The 18,674-nt window shown below is 37.8% G+C and overlaps 1 protein-coding gene across 1 annotated transcript in view; it reads left to right on the plus strand.

The window, feature by feature from the left end:
* tanc2b (tetratricopeptide repeat, ankyrin repeat and coiled-coil containing 2b) overlaps positions 1-18,674 on the plus strand; it is a 218,633-nt gene that overhangs the window by 9,188 nt on the left and 190,771 nt on the right. Inside the window, exon 2 of the mRNA XM_059325075.1 lies at positions 12,689-12,804. The gene's annotated coding sequence lies outside the window, so the exon portion shown is untranslated. The remainder of the gene's footprint in view (positions 1-12,688; positions 12,805-18,674) is intronic.

The raw sequence follows: 18,674 nt of genomic DNA on the forward strand, positions 1-18,674 counted from the left end.
AACTACACAACATTACCTGATTATGCCAAGATGTCTCTGCTGTCAGATAACAGAGATGTGTCTCTGTGGCTGCATCCAGTCAGTCTGCCACTCAGACGGTTCTCCTGGGAGCCGCAGAGCCTGTTAGCCTGTTAGGAGCTGCTGGAGCCCACCGGCTGCTGATGGACGGTGAATGGCAGAAGATTCATCAGGACTGAAAGCTTTGTCTTCTAGCTGCACCGGAAAATAAAAAAATACAAAAAGTCCCCCCAAAAATGTTAAAAGTCTGGCAGCAAAATATACCAAACACTGACCATCAAATAACAGTAAAAAAAAGTTATTTTATAGATAATTTCTTAAAACATTATAATATAATATACAAATACTAATATACAGTAAATTTCTGTATTTATATATATATATATATATATATATATATATATATATTATATCTGTAGAATAACTTTATTACTGTATAATTACTTTAATATGCCTTTTGCCAACAGACTTTTTACCTTTTCTTCTTTTTTTATTACATATTTTACATTACTTTTCAAAGTAATAGTTTCTTAATTACGGATAATATTAAGTATAGTTGCTCTACAAATAAATACAGATATTTACTGTATATTATCCATATTTTAAAAAATATTATCTGTAAAAATACTTATGGTTGTTTACAGTTATTTGATGGTAAATTGTTTACTGTTCACAGTTTTTTTTAAATCTTATTTTACAGAAATAAACTGTATTATTTAACAGGGTTTTACTTGTTTGTTTTTTTCTACATTAAGTGCATAAAAAAAGTTACTTTTTTACAAATTTGAACCATGAAATGGAAGTTGAAATCTCTAAATTGATTTAATGGAACATTAGATATTTATGTTTATTATCTGTAAAATAACTTTGGGTTGTTGACTGTTATTTGACGTAAGAGCAACTTTTGCTGCCAGACTTTTTACGATTTCTTTTAACCTTTTTTTTTTTTTTTTACATTAGTTGCAACAGTTGCCTTAATTTTACATAGAATTCACTGTAATTTAACATTCAAGACCATTTGCATATTAAATAATACTGTAAAAAAAAAGTACAGATTTCAACATCCATTTTATGGTTATTATTTGTAAAAAAAAATGTTTTAAATAATTAAAATTTGTATTTAAATGTGTGTAAAATAACAGTACATTTCTGGAAAATAGCTTTTTTAATTTAAATTTTTTTTATTACAGTGTGGAACAACAGCGTCTTTGCAGGGTTTTTGGCAGCAACCAGTGACCTCTGTAACCCCCCTCGAGTTTTATGTGCATAGTTTCACACCCACCATCATCAGGAGTTGTGCTCATCCTCTCTGTTCTCACTCACAACATCTGCCGTCACGATCACAACGGACTCCCCCGATCCGTCCTGAAGGCTGCATGTTAACAGTGTGCATGTAAACTATGTGCTGTAACAAGATAAACAGGGTTAGCTCCGTGCCTTCTCCTTAATGCTCGTGCGGTGACACCGCTGCTGCCAAGGCTTCGTAAACGTGATCTGTGGGCCGGCGTGGAGCCGTCACACAAACAGTAGCGCTCTGTCATATCTAAAAGGCTCCTCTGTTCCTGTGTGTGGTGCGCGGCTGGAGATGGGCCTCCACTCTGTGAAGTGGAGTGCCCCTAATGGGTTAACTCCATTATAATTTGCAAGGCATTTTGTGTGTCTGTTGGAACATAGTGGACGCGTTGTTATTAATACAGCTGCTGGCTGCCGCTGGCTTTGTGTGCTGAAACAGGGTGTGACTACGAGAGTGGGAGTGCAGGAGAAAAGATTTTATGAAAAGTATCGTTGTGTTGAGTCGCAGCCAGCGATTTGTTCAATCACACCCTTTGTGTTAAGAAACTATGATAATGAAATTACTGTAAAACATAATGGCCAAGATTTAAGAAAGATAATTTCAGTCTAATGGATGAGGAAGAACCAACCATCACACCAATCAGCTCATATAATGACATCAAACATCTCAAAACAACTCTCTTTTCTTTAAAATATCAACAAAATCAGATGTGTATTATAGAATGAAAATATAAAAACAGGCATTATCGTCCAAATTTTTTGTCATTGAATGGGTCGTAGAGAGAAAAAGTGACAAATGTTGATATTAGTGTCAGAATCTCTTTATTCTACATGTGTCATTTAAAATAAAGTGTTTGCACTAACCAAATTCTGTTAAAAACATTAAATTCTGCTCCTCAGAGACACTGAAGACATGATTGATTTTTGCTGAGACCAACGGTCATTAAATATTAACTGAAAATCTGTTTACACAGAGCAGAGAGGAGAGGACAGGAGAGGCTGTTTACACAGAGCAGAGAGGAGAGGACAGGAAAGGCTGGAAATATTACAATACTTCAAATACTTCAATATGTACAATATGTGGAGATGCATATTTATTTTTACAACATTCTTGACACTTGTGGGCACTTGGGAAAGTGTTTATATATACATTTATTATTTTTCAATTTTTTTAAAGAATAATTTATCAGAAAAATTGTACTTGCTTTTTTTCTTTTTTTATGATTTATGTCATTGTAACTGTGTTATTCTGCACAAAAGACATTTTTTCACACTTCTAGCCATGATTGTGCTGATTCCACAGAGCTGCAGGACCTATAGATTGTATATGTTGCAGTGAAACATAAGGCCACAGTGAGTAAAAAGAGCAAAAAACAGCAGGGGGTTAAAACAAAACAAACCTTCTGAACAAACACGTGCCATCTGCAGCTCTGCTCTCAGCAAAGCAGTGAAAAGTCTGCAGTGGCTTTACAACCTGCTGCTATTTCCAGCTTGATCTCATTCAGTGTTGATGGAGATGAATGAAACATTTAGGCGGATACAGTGGCAGAGGGGCCGGAGCCTCGGAGCCGTGGAGAATGGGAGCTGGTTTAAAGCCTTCCCACAGATTAACTTCTTTCTTAAAATCCATCTCATTACAGCAGTTAGATCTCATGAAGAGAACGGGACTACTCAGCCTATAACACTGCAGCTAGCATGGTGGTGAAGCCTCCAGTGGGAATGTGTTTCTCTCTGACCAAATATAAATTAAAGAGCATTGTTCATTTTTAAGAGTTTGTATAAATGTCTCATCTGCCCGTCATTACGTCTCATTACCTCCGTGTTAAAAATGTATGCTCCAGGGCCTCCCGTGTCTTCTGGGCTAAATGAGGAGCGAACATCACACAGCTTCCCTGGAAGTGGCATTAACACTCTGTGGGCTTTTCAGCTGGAGATCAATTAGAGGCTCATTAGGCGTTCAGAGACGGCGGTCCCTCCGGCTTCCTGTCGCCCGCCGAGAGACGAGCTGACCCCGACCTGCCGGGACGGGCGGCTCTGCTGCAGACCAGCTTCCTTTAAATGTTGTGTTCAGGAAAACACTTTGTTTGAAAAGAGCAGAAAAGTTTATGGCTCTTTATACAAACAGAAATCGAGTACTCATTTTATGCTACACTGTATTTATATTCCAAGTGAACATTTCACTTTTTTACTCAACTGCATTTATCTAAAAGCTTAAATAACTTATTGATACAAAATAAAAATCAACTAATAATTATGACATTATTATTGACTAAGATAACAAGCATAAGGGGTCTGTTTTTGCTACTTTAATTCTTAGGGCTTATACTTTAACCCTCTTGTTATGTTGCAGGTCAAATTGACCCATTTCAAAGTTTAAAAATCTAAAAAAAAAAGGTAGTAATAGTATTTATACAAAGAAAAAAAAACTGTAGAATAATAAATAAAAGTCATGTTAAAACCATTGTATTGTACATGTAGGTCTTTCCAATGTACATAAAAAAAAAATTTTAACAAGCATTTTTATTTAAAAGGAGTGAATTACCCTCATTGAATCATGATCTGTGAGAGACAAACAACACAATTCATAAATATTGCTTGTAATGGTTAATTATGGAGTTATTAAAGAAATATAAACTATGTTTATTGGGATTTTTTAAGTTTCTTGACCTTTAGGTAAGTAAAAATGCCCCGGATCCTGATGCAGTTTGGTTGTACTAAAATACACTTTAAGGAGTCGGCTGTTTGTTTTTGCTCCTTGCTAACCAAGCGAGGTAGACAGCACAAGCTGATAACTTCGCTCCACACCCAAATACGGTCACTTCCGGCTCCAAAAAAAACCAAGATGGCAACGACCAAAATGCCAAGATCGAGGCTTCAAAACTGTAGTTGGCTCGGTCCGTTCTCTATATGACTTTAACTTGTAACAGAACATTAAAACACTCAGTTTATAGAATAAATATTTATAATGCAGATAATATTATATTACGAATAAGGTTAAACTTCCAGTCGTGTAACTAGCAGATACATTCAGAATGAATGAACATGTATATTAATGTCTCCATCTTTTAATCTTCACAGAAGAAGTTGCATTAAAATGAGACAGAGCAGCTCAGAGTTAAAGGTTATATGATGATATAAGCTGCCGTGTTTCCAAAGGAGCCTCAGCCTCAGTTCTTTACAGTGAAATGCATTTACTCTGCTGCATGTTTGCATGTTTACTCACTGCTCCTCTGTATTCTCGACCCTCGGTGTGCAGCTCAGGGCAGAGGTGGTATGGAGTATTTTTAGCTGGACTCAGAGGGGACTCTATGTTCTGACACAATGAACTCTCATGCCTGAACAAGGACATATTTTGGTGGCTGGAGGCTCCGTAGACCACTCCCCTACCTTAAAAACACTCAGTGGAAGCTGCCCTGCTGCTGTGTACCAACAAGGCACTTTATATCACAGAAAACTGGCAAATACTTAAAAAGGCTTGAATGCATTTTGAAGAGTATCTCATGCAGAATATGCTGCACAAATCTTCCCACAGTAAAGCTGGAGTGGAGGCTTTTCATTTGCAGCTGCAAGCCTTGTGGTCAGTATCTGACATTTGGTTGAACCAAGAAAACTGGAGTCCATCTTTTTCATCTGCATGCACTTTCCTTTTTGAAATTTTACAAGTGAAACCATCTTGGCTGAGTAAAAAAACACAATAGTTTTGCTAAAAATGAGCCTTGAAAACAGCTCGCAGTCTGTGCCACGTAGCATTACTGACTGCAGACTGACAGGATGCAGAGCAAGGGCCACTTCACTTAGCTTTGATTCATTTAATCAGAATCTGTTGCTCACGGGCACGGCATTCACTGTGTTTAGTAAAGCAGAGCCAGAGTGGAGCAGAGCTCCCAAATAAAATCTGTAAGTGCATGTCTGGAACTTAAAATGATGCTGTTGTGTGCTCGCTGCCTCAATATGAAGCTACTGTTTGATCTTTAAAAGTAATTAGAATAAAATTCTAAATTCTAAAGAATGGGTATCTACAATTTTGTAAGTTACTGCATCGCATTTTCTATTTAAATTCAATAACTGAGTGCAACTATAGGTCATTTCCTTAATTAATCTGTGGTTTCTGTTTTCAGTGATTCTTACTGACTAATTTTACGAAAAAAAAATAATTTATATAGACAAATGTCCTTGGCAGAGGATTTAAAAACCATCAACAGTTCATTTATTATATGGATTAGGGAAGGATGCAGAGGATGAACATTTAGTTCATGAAGGGAAACATAAGATGCTCTTCAGATAAAAGAAGAAGCAGATGTTCCTGAGGCGGAGCGAGGAAAATCAAAAACCTTAATTCAGTCGGACAGATTGGTTTAGAACTCCAGTCCAACAAACTGCCTGAAACAATTAATAGATTTTTTCAAAATACTTGTTCCTGACACTTATTAACTTGACTTCCAAACAGACAAGCAGTGTGTTTGACTGGAGACACAAGGCATTAAACAAAAAACAGATTCACTTTTTTTCTTTCCTGTCAAATATTTCCTAACAGATATAATCATATTATTATAATAAGGATGTGGACGTGAGCCAATGAAATGAGTCTTTTGTGTCTTTTGTGCTGACCTGAAAGATTTGATATCACAAACACAATGAAATCTACTGACAGCTGATAAAAACTGACATCAACTCACAGAATGTGAACGATTAAAACAACAGTGATAAACAAACATCTGACCTGTGAACTGGCCTCTCATTCCATGGACAGATGAAAGGTCGGATTAAACATTTTGAGATAAACAGGCAACTCCACTTTTGCTAGTTAAATGGTGCAAATCTGGCCCAAAGTAAGGCTGCAGGGGCAAAGGGATTTAACAGAGTCTCTGAACGCTCCAATTGTACTAAAAAACAGTTTTCTCCACATATTATATACATATTGAAGTATTGTCATGTTTCCAGCCTCTCCTGTCCTCTCCTCTCTGCTCTGTGTAAACAGCCTCTCATGTCCTCTCCTCTCTGCTCTGTGTAAACAGCCTCTCCTGTCCTCTCCTCTCTGCTCTGTGTAAACAGCCTCTCCTGTCCTCTCCTCTCTGCTCGGTGTAAACAGCCTCTCCAAGAAAGCAAGAAATCACAGAACACTGTTGTGTTTTTGTTTTTACAGTAACAATAATTAAAATAAAACAGTAATGTGACAGTGTATTTTAGTTTACTGTGACTTTCTACATTAGTGACTTTATTACTGTGAATTTCCCAATAACTCTTTAATGATTAGATTATTACACTGTTTTCTATTGTGCACAAACACAGTAAATTACTGAGTACTTCACAGGCATTCTTGCAGTGTTGTGTAAGAAGTGTTGGTTGTGTTTCTGAACCTCGGCTCTTCTTACAATGCTCTCCAAAACCCTTTTGTGTTTGGATGCTCCAGAGTGTTTTTTCTCCCCTTTAGGGCAACATTAGCAACATGTTTTAATGAGCCGAAGTTTCCTGGCCACGGATGAAAGGGCACCTGTGCTTAAAGGATGCTGAAGCAGGTGGAGAAAAATAAAGAAGTGTTCATTGGATTTGTGGGTAAAGGCCAGACTGTCACATTGGAAATTGCATTTTGGTGGTGGGAGAATAATGGACACACAGCTCAGCAGAAGTTACGCGTCCATTTTAGGGGGAAATGTCTCGTGTCCCCTGATGAGTCGACCTGGTAGAAGTAGTTAATAGACTAATGGGTGATGTCGGTGCCCATCGATTCATTTCCAATATGCGGAGTGTGAGCAGCTGATAAAGTCCACTATAGATGCAGCACACTGCCTGCAGAGCCTGCAAACAGCATGCAAGTTAGTATTCATTCCTGCAGAGAAGAACAAGACTTGTGCAAGAACCAGCAGCACCAACACATTCATTCTGAAGTGGTCTGTACATTTGATGGAGGAGAACGTTCTGCATTCACCAAATTTCTCATATCTTGAGTTTTCTCTGGCACAAAGACAATTTTGGAGTTGAACAGAGCTCACATGCAGTTTTTTTTACAACTGGATTGTATATTTAATTACCCTGAGGTAATTATGAGTCTGAGAATCCATATAAATGCCAAAGCAACAGAAAGTTAAAATAAGAAAATGAAAATGTTTCTGCATATTTACACCGCACGCATACAGCAACGACCAAAAAAATGATAATACATGAGAAGATATTTGTATTTTAATGATTCAGAAAGAGTTTTTGGATCATGTGATATATTACATGTGATTATTTAAAGAAATACTTCACCCTTAAAATGACCGTTGAAACTGTCTGTCTCTTAGTGTTGCTGCAGCTGCATGATGCCTTTGCAGGTTGAGTCTTCTGCTGCAGAATTCGTTCATGTTCAAAAAGCAATAAAGTGCAGAGTAATATACAAAAACGAATGTATCGTATATATAGAGAATGTAGAATAAGTAGTAAAGGAAATAGGCTAAAATATATACAGTATAATAAAAAAAATATTGTGCAGGTGTAAGTACAATAATGACAATAGTGAGATAATATAATTATACAAAATAAATAAAGAGAAATAAAGACAAATAAAAATGTGATATTTTACAGTGAATTGAGCAAGAAATGTACAATTAGAGATGAATAAATGCACATAAAAAGTGGTAGCAAAGTGCAAAATATTAGTGCACATTAAACAATAATGACTAAATTATGATAGAGGATAATTATAAGTAAAACCATAATGTATTTAACTTGATTTTAAAACATTTCAGTGTTGTCCGAAATGACAGTTTGGACCAAATACTTACTTAAATATAACATAAGTAATTAAATAAGTATATAGAAGAAGATCATGAAGGAGATTTTACATCTTGTTAATTGCTTTAAAAGCCTCGTTAGGGTTGAGCTCAGAATAGAGCGAGCATTGATTTTTACAGAACACAATTAAAAGAGTCACCTTATTATAGGAACAGGAACACATATTTTCTCTTGGTTTTCTCGGCCGGTGTAGCTTAAATTAATTGGTGATGACAGTCGAAGGTGATTTTTCTCTCTCCCTGTGTAAGTAATTGGTCTGAGGTGCCTGGGGTTTTATTTCTCAAACCTTTCGCAAACAGAAACTCCGGTCAGATGAGATCTCGCTCTGAGCGGGGAGTCGACTCCGAGCCGGCCAATTTGTCTGAGAAACTATTTCTCAAAGTGTCAGGAGGAGCCTGAGACAGAGCCGTGGTTTCTTCATGATGCAGAGCAGCTCACTGAAGCCAGAAGAGAAGCAAACATGGACGGAGACTTTACACAGAGGCATTTGTATTACATGAAAGCTTAAAGACTCTGAGAAGGAGATGAGAGGGGAAGCTTAAATGCCATATTTATCAGCCAAATGGGGACTTAGAGTGTTGGTCGCATAATTTGTTTTGATCTTATTTCTGGCCTTTTCAGTGAATAATACAGAAACCCAGTGGACAAAGGAGAATTAGACATTCTGCCACATGATTGAGATTTCAATGAGCTTCACTGGATGTTTTTTTTTTTTTTACATTTTGTGCCAGATTTAGTTTCAGCAATCCATATCGTTGTAAACCAGACGAGCAGCACAGGGAGCTTTTTCTTTTTTTTTGTTGCCCTTGCTTCTCTTCTAATCATCGTCCGCTGGGCAGACAGCTGCCCGCCCTCCGTGACCCTCCAGCTCCCAGTGACAAGAGGAGGCGACCTTGGGAAATGTTGCATGTCTTTCCATTTTTAACCCTAAACCGTTACTGTCGCTGTTGTCTCCACTGAGCCGATTTACACACGTAAAACATATGTACAGAATAAATTAACAAGGCTTAGCAGCATCTTACATTAAAGGCATTTACAATAATGATAATACGTGCACATTAAAACCAGGAGTAGATTGCCATAATTAATGTTAAAATAAAAAGACGGAAAATAAAACCCTCTTGATAATAAAAGTAAAAAATAAAATAATAATAATAGTAATAAAAACAACAACAACAATAATTCATTACAAAAGATGGAAATTATATAAGTAAAGTAAAAAAGAAAATTCCTACATATAATGTACAATAGAATAGATTGCCATAATAAATGTGAAAAAAAGATGGAAAATAAACCCTCTTTTTGATAATAAAAAGTAAAAAATAGCAAAATAATAATACATAAGTTTTAAAAAATCATAATATTAATTCATTACATAAGATGGAAATTATATAAATAAATTAAAAAGAAACTCATTCATATTATGTATAGTAGAATAGAATAGATTGCCATAATTAATGGAAAATAAGATGGAAAATAAAACCCACTTGATAATAATACTAAAAATAACAAAGTAATAATTAAAAAATAAATAGTAATATATAATATAATGCATTTCATTATATGGAAAATAAAACCCACTAAATAATAATAATAAAAAAAATAAAATAAAGTACAAGAAATTATTCAGTTTTGCTGTTGGCCAAAGCAGCAATTTGGACCAAATACTTAAACAAGTGATTTAGATTCATAAAGTATATTCCACCCATATCTGTCGCTATCTTCTCCATTTTCACACATAAATACATACATGACCAAACCTTTTCAGACATGTTGTGTTAAAGAAAATCAAGAAAGAATTGTGTGCACGACGGCATTTCATTAGAAACTCACTGTGTGTGATTTCAAAAACATTTTCACTTTTAAATTAAAAAAAGACAAACTGCAGCCCAAGCAAGTCTTCAGAGGCTGTGTGAATTCCCTCTCCACGCCTGATGGATATGTGACTTTCTTACCGCTTCTCATTTTTATTGCTGTAACTTATTTAGACTTTCATTGGTTCGCTCTGCTTAATTAATGTGCTGGCAACTCAGTGTGAAACTCAGATTAAGTCTTATAAAGTGTTCCCTGCAGAGAGCAGCATACAAACTATAATTAGAATATGAAAAAAGTCCATGCGACACCCTTGAGGAAACATGATTGTTGTGTTGCTGTTTAGTCTGAAGACGTCTTTTGTGCAGAAATGACATTCAGCTTCCTTTGAAAATCGATGTCTTCGTTGTCCTTTCTGAATCTGAGGAAGTCAGCTGCAGAGACTCTGGAGGATGTTTCAGGGGGAGGAATGAGGGCTGGAGAACGGACGGAGAAGCTTCAATGAGTGTGTTGAATTATTCTGGGATATGTTTGTTTAAAAGATGCTGGTATTATTCTCATAACTTAATTTTACACAAAACAATGTCCTCTTTCAGAAAGTCTGGGCTAATTAATTCTCTGCAGAGCAACTTAACTGCCACTTGTGTTTTTACGTAATTGCCTGAAAACCTGAACATGTGTTTCTGTGCCAGTGCAGCTTTAACTAATCCATCTTTATAAAGACTATTTTGGAGGCATTATTTATCTTTCTTGCACAGTTTATAACAGGATAAAAGATAATTATTAAACACTGGATTGCTGTACTGTGAATATAGCAAACTTTAAGCAACCAGTAGCGAGGTACATGTTTAATTCAAGTGATATTAAGTTGGATGCAAATTTTGGCGAGCCAGGGTCTGAAAGTTATTTGGCCTGGTGGCAATTGAGTAAGTTAAGTAAGTAAGCAAGTAACTTTTGACCGGTGCGGGAGCGACAGACTGATGGCAGCAGTAAGGTCGGATCCTGAAGTTTCCGTTATAAAAGAATCACAGATTAAATCACAGAGTTTCAAGTTTCTGACAGTTTGACTGGTTCGCCAAAGTTGCTCCGTAATGTTAGCTTGTCATAGTTTGAAGCCTAAGGACAAAGAAAACTAATCTCAGAACAGCTGTTTCTTTTTACTTTTCAACCATTAAATCAATGTTTCTAACCGAGCTGCCCCACTGTAGTTATAGCTTCATTCTTAAAACATCCGAAAACTACTTTTTAAAACCTTTCTGAAGCTCAGGCTTGGTAGGGGGTCCACTTAGGCCTGGTGGGCCAACTTAGGACTGGTGGGTCAACTTAGGCACGGTGGATCAACTTAGGACTGGTGGGCCAACTTATGACTGGTGGGCCAACTTAGGCCTGGTGGGTCAACTTAGGCCCGGTGGATCAACTTAGGCCCGGTGGATCAACTTGGGCCCGGTGGATCAACTTGGGCCCGGTGGATCAACTTGGGCACGGTGGATCAACTTAGGCCTGGTGGGCCAATTTAGGACTGGTTGGCCAACTTAGGACTGGTGGGTCAACTTAGAACTGGTGGGTCAACTTAGGCACGGTGGATCAACTTAGGACTGGTGGATCAACTTAGGACTGGTGGGTCAACTTAGGACTGGTGGGTCAACTTAGGCCTGGTGGGTCAACTTAGGCCTGGTGGATCAACTTAGGCCCGGTGGATCAACTTAGGACTGGTGGGTCAACTTAGGCCTGGTGGGTCAACTTAGGCCTGGTGGGTCAACTTAGGCCTGGTGGATCAACTTAGGCCCGGTGGGCCAAAAGGCTTGCAATATAGTGGGAGAAACCCTGCAAGCGAAAATGGGCTTAAAACAAAATTTACTTACCCTGAAAAAAGGAACAACTGACTCCTTAAAGTGTCTTTTGGTACAATCAAATGTTTTTTGGCATCCAAAAGTTCCAATTAACTTTCAAGTACTGAAAACAAACTGTAAAAGAGTCAGAGTTTTAGGACTAAAAGACAAGACAACACCCAAAAAGAAGTTCACGGCTATTTAAATATATACAGGAACCGCAATGTAAAAAATAACATCATGCTATATTGAAGAAGACTTGAAACTAATGATTGAGACCATTAAGTCATTAGAAAAAAGTTAGATGAGGTGATAAATCAAATGAAAGTATGGTCATTTTCTCATAGAAACCAGTGGAGTCGCCCCCTGCTGGCCATTAGAAATAATGTAGATTTAAGGCATTTTTGCATTGGCTTCAGTTTGCTGCCTGTTCAAACACTGTATGACCGCAGGTGTTTTATGATGGGAAAGATGCCAAAAATCTTTTGTTGAGGAGACAAAAACTGTAACAGTTCTGCTTTCCCTCTCTCCTTTCACCGCTCATTTATCACAAACTCCCACACAGAAGTTCCAGTCCGCCCCCCTGCTCCCCCTGTGCCCGGCTCGCCACCTAATGACATAATGACACATTTGGTTCAGAGTGTTTAGGGGCTGTGTGGCTCTACATCACAGCTCTGAAAGCAGCACTTTATGTCCAATCCTCCCCCTGAAGAGGCTGACAACTGTCTACTGTCCCAGCCCCTCGTAGCTACCCCAAGCGGCGTTGTTTGCATCGCCGACCACTGTTTGTGTTCTCTGTTGGAAAAAGATCATCAACAGAGCGAACAGTGACAGTCCGCTGCATTGACTTGCCACGCCACTGAGCCGGATGTCACTCCGCTGTGTGTCAATACAAGGCTCTTTCAGTCTGCTGCCAGCCTTGAGTTAAAGTTTTTTCTCTCCTGTCACTGTGGTTGCCTTTGTAGAGAGCTGTTGGGTGTCCCCTCTGGAGAGGGATCAGGACTGTGGTTCAGCCCAGCGAAATGTAGCGCCTCACTGCCCTCAAAGCCGGATTTGGAGACCTGCCTGCTGTCTACTCATGGTGAGTCATCTCTCAAGTTTCATGCCGCTTGAACTCGTGCATTTAGCCGGGATCTCTTTTCACCTATCGATGCCTCGCACCAAGGTCGTCATGTGCAGTAACAGTAACAGTCACAGAACAATAGATGCACTGTTTAAATCTGTGTTTTGCAAGTGGGCCGAGGACAAGAATATATTTACATGTTTTAACATTTCTTTTCCTGAAAAGATTCATTGAAAGCACGTTGATTCTAAAGCACACTTATGTAAACTTGTATGTTTGGGTTATGTTGTCAGTTTGTTTGTTTGTCAGCAGAAAAACGACAGAAATATTGGCTTGATTTTACATTAAACTTGACAGAAGGATGTAACATGGGCCGAGAAGGAACCCATTACATTTTGGAGCGGATATACTATTATTTTTTATTATTTTTCATACAATGCAAGATAGGGCATTCATGCTGAAAGCTTTGTCAGAGTAATTGGAAAAATTAGCTTCCTGGGAAGGTTTGAGGGAAAAACGATCATCCAAAGAGCATTTGAATGCACCACTCTGTGGAGTTCCTGTTTATTATTATTGCTCTTTTTTAATCTGTGAAATTGGTGCCATCAGCCATTCTGAAAAGATTCATTGAAAGCATGTTGATTCTAATATGTACATATATGCAAACTTGCAGTATTTGTATGTTTTGTTTTCAGTTTGATTTGTTTGTTTGTCAGCAGGAAAACGACAGAAATATTGGCCTGATTTTGCATTAAACTTGATAGAAAGATGTACCATGGGCCAAGAAGGAACTAGTTACATTTTAGAGCGGATATGCAATTTTTTTTATTATTTTCATACATTGGGAGATAGGGCATTCATGCTGAAAGCTTTGTCAGGATAATTGGAAAAATTTGCTTCCTGGGAAGGCAAGGGACCATCCAAGGAGCAGTTTAATGCACCACTCTGTGCAGTTTCTGTTTTATTATATCTCTTTTCTTTTTTTTAACCTGTGAAATTGGTGCCATCAGCCATTGTGAACAGACTCATAAAAAGCATGTTGATTCTAATACATAAACATATGCAAATTTGCAGCATTTGTATATTTTGTTTTCAGTTTGATTTGTTTGTTTGTCATTTTATTAAAATTGATAGAAAGGTGGAGCATGGGCAAAGGAAGAACCCATTACATTTTGGAGCGGATTTACAAATATTTTCTATTATTTTTTTACTTTTTTTTAACAGTGCGAGATAGGGCATTCATGCTAAAAGCTTTGTCAGAGTAATTGGAAAAATGAGCTTCCTGGGACGGCAAAGGTTTGAGGGAAAAGGAGCATTTGAATGCACCACTCTTTCCGGTGCTGTTTATTATTGCTGTTTTCTATTTTTAACCTGTGAAATTAGTGCCATCAGCCTTTTAATAATTGGGATGTTTAACTTTCTTGTTGTAACCTTGTGCATTAAAGTGGAACTGCACACTTAAACATGCTTCTTTAGAACTGGAAACTAAATATCATAACTGGGTTAGTTAGTAGTTCGTGTTAATATTGACATTTCTTACCAAATGTAAAAAAACAAAGTGTTATCTGTTGAAAATGTCTCAATATGCCCTCCTCTGTCTTAATTTTAAGTCCTGAAGCAGTCAATTTCTATTTTGGCATTTTAGGAAAACATTTCCAGGCCTTGAACTTGTTTAACCTGTCTTGCAGAACACATTGTGCATGGGTTAACCTGCAGGAGTTGTCTCTTAAATATACCTCATTAATGTTAAAATACTTCATGTCATCAGACAAAAGAAGCTATTAGTGTGATGGACTAGAAATCACCTTTACTTTCTCCATTTGCTGTTTTTCTAAACCAATTTAAGCTTGAGCTATTTCATTACCAGGATAATTAAGATTATAAAAGAGGCTTTTCATGTAGCAGGCCGGTCAGCTAATGCCCTGACAACCCACTAACTGCTCAGCCTCGGAGAATTGACCTTTTACTCGCACCTAATAGTGATGCATCTTGATGAGGAGAGCGTTGCAGAATAACTCAGCCGTCCAGGAAAACTCCATCATCAGAAAATAGATTTGTGTTGCCTGTTTCAATTTTCATTGTGAATTTTCACAATGCGTGCGGTGGAGGTGCTGTCATCTCTTCAAGAAGCTGTCTGTCAGAAAAAGTCTTATTTTTAAGTCCCGGGTACTGATCGATGTGCCGGCTTCAGGCCATATGTAATTACTCTGTGACTGGCCAGCCATGAAATTGTTGTTTGGCTCTGAAATAGATCCAAAGTCATTTTGTAAGAAGTTTTTTTTTTCTCTGAGAGCCGGGCCTTCTGGTGCTGCCATAATCAGAGTGAATATGACCGTGGCAGCACTGGGACTTAAGATAATTTCTTTGACCAATAAATAAGATAACGAGGTCACATCTGAGAGTGAGAGTGACCTCTGCAGCCTCATTTCACCACAGACCGTATAACTAGGGTTGCAAAGGGGTGGAACATTTACAGTAAATTTCCAGAAACTTTCCATGGGAAGTTAAGCTGGGGAATTTTGGAAATTTAAAAAATCAAGAAAACATGACATTTCAACAGATTTATCTGTAAGTAGAACTTTTAATTATCTTATTGAACAATCAATTACTTCCTTGAACAACAAAGACATGAATGTTGAGCATGTGATTGAGGAATAGCAGATATATTCAAGTGTATTTGCATAAAATATGGTTGTTTTTAGTAAAGATTATGCAAAAATATATTTTCCCCAACTATATTTAAGTTCCCTGTTAAGGGACAACCGTCAGTTTTGAAAATTCCCTGTTTATTCCTGTGTATTCCCATACATTCCTGTTAATTCCCATGCAAACATTTCCAACTTATGGTTCATTTTCCCAGCCCTATGTATAACAGAAGTGGACTTCTGCGCCTGAAAAGCGAAGCCGCAAACCTGCATTCTTTCAAACGGCCAGCAGGGGGCGACTCTGCTGGTCGAAAAAAGAAGTCAAAGAAAAGAAGACTCTATTTCTAACTTAATTTACTACCACAGTTAACATTTTCCTAATGGATTTATGGTCTCAATCGCTAGTTTTAGGTCTTTTTCAACACAGAGTCATGTCGTTTTTATATAATTTTGGTACAAGAGTAAAATGGACGATAAAGCAGAGTGTGCTTCAGGGCGTAAGGGTGTACTAGAACCCGACAGATATATATCGGTTGACAGATATAATCGGCTGATATCGGCCTATCAAAGGCCTATCGATATCGGTGTGTATGTGTCTGATATGTGCTGTTATTAAAACGTACTTTTTCCACAATATATAATGCAGAAAATGTAGCTTGGAGTGATTTAGAAATGATGTTAGCTGTTATTGTTTTTAATTCTTTTTCTTTTAAAATATTTAGACACTGAACAGTAATGCTGTTTATACTGCTATTTATTTAATCCTATTTATTCTTTATTTTCTCAGTGATCATTTATAGTATTATAAATATTATATAATGCAGTTTTATGGTTGAGAAAGTAGCTCTCTGGGTACCTTTTACAGAGTGTTGAAAAACTGGTGCACAATCCACATAAACAAAGGTTTATTTTCATTCCAGCTCAAAAATGACAATATAACAAATTTTCCGTCAGTCGGGCTCACTGTGTACATTTAAATAGCCATAAACTTGCGATTAAGTTTATTATTATTATTATTATTATTATAGTTTAAACGTTGACTCTTTTACAGTGTGTTTTCATTTCATTAAGGTTAATTTTAACATTTCGGTCACTTAAAACGTCTTGTTCCTCTTTGGTGAAAGCTCATCAATCAGCCAAATCCCGATCAGTAAACACAGTAAACATGGACTACAAATTCACCTTGCTGCCATTAGTTGATAGATTAGCTCAACCCTCTCATGCAGACATGGTCACCTCTGGCTCCAAACCAATGGATGACGTCACAGCGACCACTTCTCATACACAGACTTTGACATTTATCTTTTGTATTCTCTTTCAATGAATTATTAGTTAAAGCTGCACTGGTGCACAAAAACATATATTCAGGTGTTTTTGGCAATTACATAAACACAAGTGGCCGTTAAGTTGCACTCCCAGAGGACATTATTTGGGTTTTCTACAGGTTAAACATCGTCTCCTGCACACTCGTTACGTCTCTGGTGTGTTTCAAGTGTGTGTTCAAAGATGAACAACTTGTGTCAGCTGTTGGAGGAAGTGTGGGGCTTGCAGGCTGCACAGAGGTATGCAGAGTGACAGTCAGTGGCTCACATGTATGCAGCTGTGGCCTGTGAGATGCGGCCCGGCAAATGGAGTGGAAGAGTAGTCCCATTAAACCCTGGCTCTCCTCTGAGAAAGAGGCTAACAGCTCTGAACGCTGGCCTCTCGCTCCCTGGCAGAAAGTGCTGACACAATTTTTTTTGTCTGACTAAAATGCCTTCTGACCGCATGACACTGGCTCTTTTCTCCCTCTGAGATTCCACGGCCGTAAAGCCGGGGCCACACAAAAGAGACACAGTCTGCGAGTGCTGCTTAGGAGGTGGCATAAATTATAATCATACCATAAACTGGCACAAAGGTCTGAATTACTCACATTTTACAGGGTGAGAAAGGAATTCCTTTGTCTGAGCAGTTAATTGGGTTTATATGCGGCAACATTTTTCATCTCCTGCATGTTACACATCCTGAGAAACAAATTAATTTTGTTCTGTCGTGCTTAAGCAGCTTCACATATACAGTATGCTCTTCAAGATGCACAAATGCTGTGTTCCCTGCACCAGAGAAAGACGGCCTTGTCCCTTTTGGCGTGCCAGCGAGGACGTGTCAGTGTGTGATTGACGGGGCACGGCTCCTGTGTTGGTCACTGGTGCAGAGATGAAACATGACAGTGTCTCCAGGCACATTAAGCATACTGGATTCTAGTCCGCCGATCGTGCATGTCATCAAATGTGATGTGTTGATAAAACCTGGAAACTTCTGCTGCTGGTTTGCAGTATTTTCTGCAACACAGAGAATTACTGATTTGTAGGCCTTTTTACAATAACACATTGTTTATATTTCATTAATAACTCCATTATTAACCATTTCAATCAATATTTATGAATGGTGTTCTTTACCTCTCACAGATCAGGTTTAATGTGGATAATTCACTCGTTTTTCATTAAAAAAAAATGCATGCAGCAACTTTTTTTATGCACACTGGAAAGACCTACATATAAAATACAATAGGTTTACATGACATTAATTTAAAAAATATATATTTTACAGTTTAATGTTTTTCTTTGCATGAAAAAATACTTTTAACTATATATTTGTATATATATTTATGTATGTATATTTATGTATGTGTATATATATAAAAGCTAAGCCGTAAACCTGCATTTTTTCCAAACAGCCAGCAGGGGGCGACCTCACAAATAGAAGTCAAAGAGAAAACGACTATTTCGAACATTTTCCTAATGCATTTATGGTCTCAATCACTAGTTTTAGGTTTTTTTCAATACAGAATCAGGTCATTTTTATATATTATGGTACAATTTATTAGTAAAATAGACGATGAGAATTACTGATTTCCATGTTTCTGTAAAAAAAACAGCTGCATTTATAAGCTTTCTTCTGATAGTATTAGTCACGCTTTGACCAATCAGATGCTTGGGGCTGTGAATCTGCGCTGAGTGGTGGAGGGGACGATGATGAGAGTGATCAGTGTTGTCAAGTCGTTGAAGGGGATCTGAGGAAGCTGGTCGCTCCCCAGTGGGGGTGTGTGGGTGGTTTGCTGCAGCCCACAGCTACTGAAGGGGAGCTGTGTCAAATCTGACACACTGAAACCCACAAACGCCAACACTGACAGCCAGTTGTGACGAAAACCAATTTACAAGCAGGAGAAATTCTGTTTGAATTGTGTGGGGGAGCTGTCCTCCCTGG

The sequence above is a fragment of the Centropristis striata genome, chromosome 21 (assembly GCF_030273125.1).
Source record: "Centropristis striata isolate RG_2023a ecotype Rhode Island chromosome 21, C.striata_1.0, whole genome shotgun sequence".
Lineage (NCBI taxonomy): Eukaryota > Metazoa > Chordata > Actinopteri > Perciformes > Serranidae > Centropristis > Centropristis striata.